Raw genomic sequence first — 7,789 nt, 5'->3', positions numbered from 1 at the left:
GGCCACCGCGGCCGGCTCTTCGTTTCTACTGAGTGAGTCCTTACTTCTGCATTGAAAAGGGGCATTTCTACTTAAGATGGGTCATCAGCATAAGAAATAATAATAACGCAGTTACTGCTGAAAGACACGTGGATCAGTCCATCCAGGATGCCACCAAATGCAGATCTGCTGCCTGTTATCTCACACGTGCTGTGAGCCATGTGTTCTTGACGACACCCGCCATGCAAGCACTATCTGGTAACATACTGCACAAACATATTTGAGTGAAAGTCTGCCTGCAGGTGTTGTTTGTCTCAGATCTAAAATCCAGGAAAGTGATCCTGAAATTATTGCTAGTAGAATGGGCATATCATTGTTTCCTTTATGGTACTACAAGGGAAGCACCTCATCTCCAAAAGGTAAACAAAATAAATATCATATTACAACAGGCATGAGACTTCTTATACTGCCTGTCTTCGTATCGACTGAAAGCCTTTGATTCAGACACTATCGCGCTTTCACGTGTTGCAGTTTATCAATACCCAAACCTGTCGGTACTTCTTATATTAAATCCATCGAGATGATTTGGATAAGGTCCCGTCAGCGTATGAATCAATCCCGGCGGTGGAATTAGGTGATTCATTTTCCCACATCTGGTGGGAATACTACAACGTTTTCTTCCGGTACTGGCAGTGCACCGATCGAGCACCTTCTTAGCTCTTTCTTGTAAGTCATTTGCCTTAAAATTGCCTTTCCTGAGCCAATATTCGGCGCCTGTTCTGCTGATCTGTAGGTCGATGAGATACACTCCGGGTAGTCATTCTACCAACGTTGTAAATAGGCACTAAGTAGTTCTGTCCATTCTATTGGTTTTGCCACAGATAGGAACAACATGCGATATCCCTAGAAAGGGAGTTGCAAAAAAACCATACCATCTCCGAACGATGCCGAACCCACTGTGTGTCAGTCCTGAGCTGGCCAGCGGTGGTCTAGCGGTTCTAGGCGCTCAGTCCGGAGCCGCGCGGCTGCTACGGTCGCAGGTTCGAATCCTGCCTCGGGCATGGATGTGTGTCATGTCCTTAGGTTAGTTAGGTTCAAGTAGTTCTAAGTTCTAGGGGACTGATGACCACAGATGTTAAGTCCCATAGTGCTCAGAGCCATTTTTTTGAGCTGGCCCCTCGTCCGCAATCCCGCCACTGTAGTCAACCAATGGGACTTAACGGATCCGTCGCCCCTCCCTCCCCCCTTCCCCTCCCTTCCCCCTGCGACCAAGAAGCCTGCTCTTTAGGGGAGACTCACATAAGCCATCATTTAATCTGCAGGTTCTGCCGTACCTGCCACATTCTACTGGTTTTACTCCGTGAAGGAGTTAATTCCAGTGTAAGTGAATGCCCGGTGATGTGCACTGCACTCACAGAATTCAGTTCATCTCTATCATGTTCATTCCGGTTTTATTTTAGAGTGCACTTATTTTCTAAATAGTCTGCCTGAGAAGAAAAGTAAAGCATCTGGAAGGACTGGTCGGATGTCAGTATACTTCGTACACATACACACCATCGGCAGGTATGTAAGAGATTGACGCGTAGAACACCAAACAGAGTACATTAGAGATTTTCGTGTTTAGTGTTGTTGCGAGGTAAGATATATAAGGGGCATGGACAGCGTCAGTTGTTGAGTGATCATTGTAAAGGACAGGGAGATGTCGTGCACTCGTGTCAGACAGTTTTATCAAAAACTGACAGAATTTGAAAAGGACGTTATCGAGTGTATCCGTTTGGCCAGCTTTTCGAATCGTGCAATATCCATATCTGTGGAGCATTGGAATGTGACAGTGGTCCCATGTTGCACCACATGGGAACCTGAGGGCAGCCTGATCATCGGCAAGGTACTGTTCAACTGCATCTAATCGGCACATCTTAACCGCTTCACAGCTGTGTCTGCCATCAGAGAATAAGTAATGGACTCCCTGCAACATTATGTAACGTCCTGGACCATTAGTCAGAAACTAAAGTGCGCGTCATATATCTTGGCGGCCGAGTTTAGGTTCGTTCTGCGCATCTGACGTCACAAAACACAGTCAGCCAATGAACAGAGAACGACGTTGCCAGATCTCGACAGCAGTCCAGAGCACGGACGAGTGTCTTCAGTTTTAGAAACGTTCAGTCATAAATAAAGTAATAGAACAAAAGCAATGTCTTGATAGCAGACTTTCTTTTACAGAAAGTTTGGAAAAAGCATTCTTTATACCAATTGCTTCATATTCTATTAATTAATTAAACCAAACAAGCAATAAGACTCCTAATTCAGGCGATAGCAAGGAAAGGTGTTTGTATGACTCTCACGAACCGCTTTTTCGTAATAAAGAACAGCGGTAATTGTTTATTTCCTATTGTACTTCGACGAAGCGTGATTAATTCATAGTCATACCAACAGTGTTTATAAGTAGTTGCGTGAGGTGTTAGAGTCATTATGGAGTTACACTGTTCGATGAGCTGAGGTAGCGGAACGGTTAAGGTGTTGGGCTGCCAAGTGAATGGTTATGAGTTCAAACCTTGTGCGGTGCTTAATATTTTCTTTATTTAAAAACAATATTGGAGTGCCTTACTTCACGAATTTTATTCGTTTGATTGAAATTTCTAGTGCTTTGCCTCTTCATTAACTTTTTCGCTGCTGCAGACACGTGCTCCCCGCATTCCGCGCTGTGCGCGATTTTGTCATCACTGCACTTCTCGCCTGTGCAGACACATGGTGTTCCCACTGCTTTGACACACTTATCATTCGATTTCACAAAAACTATTTGGCCAAAAAATTTGATTTTTACACGTCTTCTTGCCTGATACCTTCCCCCCCATAAATGACTTAATTTTGTTTTGATGTGCAGCATTAAATGTAGTAAACCATTGCACGAAATTTTGAAGAGTTTGCAGAGGTAAAAGTCCATAGCGTATACTTTCCGTATGGTCGATTTTAGTTGCCACAATGTTGAGAATCAAATGTGGACAAGATACCTAAATTTCATATAATATTTACTGTATAACAATATCTCATTTAAGTGCCACATAGGTGTCGTATGTAATATTGAGAAATATTCCGTCTTTCGCGACTGTAATAAAAGTTTTATATACACACGGCGCGTTTGGCTTTATTTTAAAGCACTTCCATCGGTGAAAGGTATGGCACATACACAATGGTATTCATGTTCTATTTCTTGTTTTTGTTCCACAGTCGCAGTTTTACCAATGGTAATATATCCCTCTTCTGCAACTGTAATAAGCGACTTATTTAGACCAGACGCGTTTCTCTCTTTTGAAGCATCATAAGAGGACTGTATTTTGTGTCCTCCATTGCCAAGCCACCTTTCGTAGTTTTGTGCTACGGTAGCACAATATTCAACGTTTGTGTTGGCTCATCAGTGCTTTAGCAAATAAATGCTGTTTGTGTGTGCCACACACAAAATTATATTTGACATAGCTCTGAGCACTTCACTGACAGACGGTATATTCAAGTCCTAATGTTTTTATAAGTCCACAGTTTTGTTTAATGTATTTTGTCTACTTCCTTTTGATTGATTGAAGTACTTTAAAATAAAGCCAAACGTGCCCAGTGTAAGTAAAACTTTTGTTACAGTCGCGAAAGGTGGAATATTTCTTAATATTACATACGACACTTATGTGGTACTTAAATTAAATGAAATATATAGGTATCTTGTCCACATTTCATTCTCAACATTGTGGCAACTAAAATCGACCATACGGAAAGTATGCTCTATGGACTTTTACCTCTGCAAACTCTTCAAAATTTCGTGCAAAGGTTTACTATATTTAATGCTGCATAATAACTGCGTTGAACATCGAAACAAAATTAAATCATTTATGGGGGGAAGGTATCAGTCAAGAAGATAGGTAAAAATCTAATTTTTGAGCCAAATAGTTTTTGTGGAATCGAATGATAAAGAGTGTCAAAGCAGTCGGAACACAATGTGTCTGCACAGGCGAGCAGTGCAGTGACAAAATCGCCCACAGCGCGGAATACAGGGAGCACGTCTTTGTAGCAGCGAAAGGGTTAATGCGGCCGTGGTGGCTTTACTTCATGAACTGCGCGCTCCCCCCTAACGTAAGCTTGCGAACTATGCTATACTATGGCGCTGCTTCTATTGGCGCGTGCGTCGTGTGCAACTGGCAACGCAGCAATCTCCAGCGTCTGGGCGGGCATGCGCGAGCCGCCAAGATAAAAGAATTGAACTATAGCAGCAGAAGACTAGGGCACTGCAGTTCCATGCATAGGCTGCCGTTCAAAACAGAAACGGTTACGTCTGGAGCAGTGCCGTCACCGGAAAGCATGAACTGCTGATGAAAGGTGTCGCATTGGGTTCAGCGATGAATCACCTTTCTGTACTACCACAAATGACCATCGTCAATCAGGATGCTAGCAACCAGGGAAGAAGTCTCATTTTTGCAAAGTTCTGGAGATGCGCTGCAGTGTGGGGAGCCATTTGGTATGACTTCAAGTCAAGACAAGTAGTGATACAGAGAAGATGGTGCAATGGTGCAGCATGGACACAGGCAGCCTCCATCCTCATGTTTTACCGCTCATGCGACAGTGCCATGGTGCCATACTCCAACGGCAATGCCCGTCCACACGTGAAACGTGTCTCTATGTGTTGTCTGCTCATGTTGACATACTCCCGTGTTACTGATAGAACACATGTGGGACGAACTCGGTTGTCAACGTCCCAGTGCCATCATCTACACCTTTCCAATCGAATCAGTGCACGTATCCAAGCACGAGAGAGGGGTGGGGTGGAGGGGGGCGTGTAAGCTCATAGAGACAAGGGGTCTCATACTGCCAAGTTATTTGCAAACGTGACTCGATTTGCTAATCATTGAAATAGCATCACATACGCTATCAACTAGCGAAGTTTCATTTAGTTTCCTCCTGGTATTCTTGATGCTTCACTTTTTTTTTATCAAGTTGGGTAAATTATTTGCTACTCCGTTCAGCAGGTGCTATTGTTTTTGTCTGTAACAATGTCAATTAGTGATTCAGTGTCACTGACCTGAATCCACAAATCTTCATAATCAAGTCACTCCAGTGCGAAATGGTGTGGTGTACAAATGGCAACTCATGAACACACACTTGTTGGGCGTTTCTTTATCTTATGTAAATGGGAATGTCAGCTCTCCGGAACGTTCACCGCTAACCGCCAGCAGTTGCCGCTCCCTCCCCACAGCGGGTTCCCCACGCCCGCTGTCTGCTGCCACCCTCTATGGAATGGGGGAGCCCGCTCGCCTCTAAAAGCAGGAGGAGCTTTACGACCGCCTCCGTCGTAAAATGCGGCGTTCAGGGCGTCCGCACGCCAGCCACATGCTCTCGCTTCCGAAGTTTGCGGATTCGACTCTCACCACGTCCGTAGCCCACCTCAATTTCGAGTTACGATTGGTCGGCTCGGATGAATCTCCAAGGGGATGTAGTTTCATTTTCTTGTCAAATAAAGCTTCCTTTTTGGTCTTTCGAATGTCGCCTTTCTTTTTATTTCCGTGTTTGGTTCGGAAATTCCCTCTGACGCGTGATACTCTCGTCCACGTCTTCCAGGAACTTCAGTTCTACGTATATTCAGCGGATCGTATTTGCCTGAAACTTCTGTCGAAGGAGAACAGCTTTTGGAAATTTTCGAAGTACAACATTTTGCTCCAATTAGTATCACTTATTTTGATTTAATTAATTCAGAGAGACCGGCTTTAGTTGTACTAATTATTTATTCAAAGCACGACCGGTTTCGGCATTTTAAAATCCCATCTTCAGATGTATGAGTTTATAGTAATTTCATAAGCATGAAGATGGGATTTTAAAATCCTTCCAGTCGTGGTTTGAATAAATAATAAGTAAAACTGAAGCGGATCTCTCTGTATTAATTACCATGCCTCTCAGTCGCGGAGGTCCTACGTACCAAATCTTGTGTAATTTAGTTTAGACAGCCGCCCAATTTCGCCACATATGCCCATTGCAAATAGGAATGCAAAAATGTTTTACATCAAATCAGTATGACATACCAATGTTTTATACCAGTAGTGAAGATCGTTGTACCTTGAGCTCAGTGTTCCTAGGAACACAGGACGCTTTTTGTCGGTGCTTCAGTCTAGTGACCGATTTTAGAATCGCAAGAAGGAATGTACACTAGAGATCGCCATAAGCAGTCATCAGCATTTTCTACTGTTTTTGTTGTTGTGAGATATGAGGCTGCGTTTCGGGCAGCGTTTGTAAATATTCTGAGTTCTATACATTTAATTGCTGTACAATATGTTACAGCTATTTGAAAGAAAACGTTATTTTTCAATTACAGCCCTGTATGGCAAGTAACGATCTGTATACGTCTAGACTTACTTATATAGCGTGCGGAGGGTTCAGTCATACTTCGTCGGTTGTGCATCATGTTGTACCTCGAAAGGAGAAGAAGGTCTTTTGTCATGCAATATGTATTATTTACAGATGAACTGGGGTTCTTCATGTGTTTACAGTTTCACTTGTCTTGAAAATAAAAATTAGTATTTGTTTCCCGTAGCTTCCATTTGTTTTTGATAGTATGAGGGACATCTCATGAATAACGCTCAGGTTGGTATAATGCGGATTGTTTGAATCATCAGCAATGAAAATTACGTCAGATGTAGTTGGAAGCTTGAGGAAGAATCACGTGTTTTTGTGTTTTCGCTGTGTGCTCTAACATAAGATTGGCAAGAGGTAGAAATGGACTTTACAAGGGGCCTCGGGTACCGTGACTGTTGAAGACCACAGGTCGTACACTAAGATCTAAACTTCATGCAACAAAAATCCGATAGAAATCTACAGTGAGTTAAGTGAAGTTTGTGGTGAGTTTACAGTGAACCGTAGAATAGTTCCACGTTGGGTTAATCGTTGTATTGGTGGTCGTATTCGCGTAGACAATAATCCAAGACCTGGAAGGCCAAAAACACCATCAAAGTCAAACAAATGATGATTTTTGTTTGTGATCAACAAGCAATCATCATGACAGATAAGAGTCCCATGTGGAACTTGTGTAACAGCAGCGTGTTACGGTAAATTCATGCAAAACCATCGCAAAGAAATGCCCAAAAACCGATCTCAGTTGCTAGAGGCTGAGCCGCTGAAATGAATGAAATCATTTGAAAATGGAGTAAAACAATATATTATACTTCTGTTACAGGGTCGGATAGAGAGAAAAGTCGGCAAAGCGTTCCAAGATACAACACTATTCCCTACCCTGACAGCCACTTAAGTGATTAAAATACTCATTTTCCCCGATAATGCTCGCCCACTTGTCGGCAATGTTGTGGGCAAAGAATTGCGCGAATATGGATGGGAAGTGTTGCCGCTTCCTCTCTACAACGTGGGTATGAGTCCACCAGACTTCGATTCGTTCCCGAATATGAAAAAACCTATGTGTGGACGTCGTTATCGTTCTCTGAAAGAGTTTGCTACAACCGTTACCCGAGCCATTCGACACATGAATAGAAATGTTTGTCCTGGATGGAATAATACAGCTTCCGAAATGTTGGGACTCAATCATAGAGAAACAGGACGACTGTATTGAATGACTGTAAAGAGATATTGAAGAAAAAGTAAACGCATAATTAAAAATTCATTGTGCATTATTTATGGAATTTCCCTCGTACTTCTACTTACTTTGACTTCACTTACTGTCTACTGCTTTGTAGAACAGTATTAATGTAAGATATACGATTAAATAAAAATACTGACGAAATTTTATCGATTGCAACGCTTTTAAATTTCAACGGAATATTTGTTCCTAGGTATA

The sequence above is a fragment of the Schistocerca americana genome, chromosome 1, assembly GCF_021461395.2.
Source record: "Schistocerca americana isolate TAMUIC-IGC-003095 chromosome 1, iqSchAmer2.1, whole genome shotgun sequence".
NCBI lineage: Eukaryota > Metazoa > Arthropoda > Insecta > Orthoptera > Acrididae > Schistocerca > Schistocerca americana.
The sequence above is the reverse complement of the archived record's forward strand: the minus strand, read 5'-3'. Positions refer to the sequence as shown.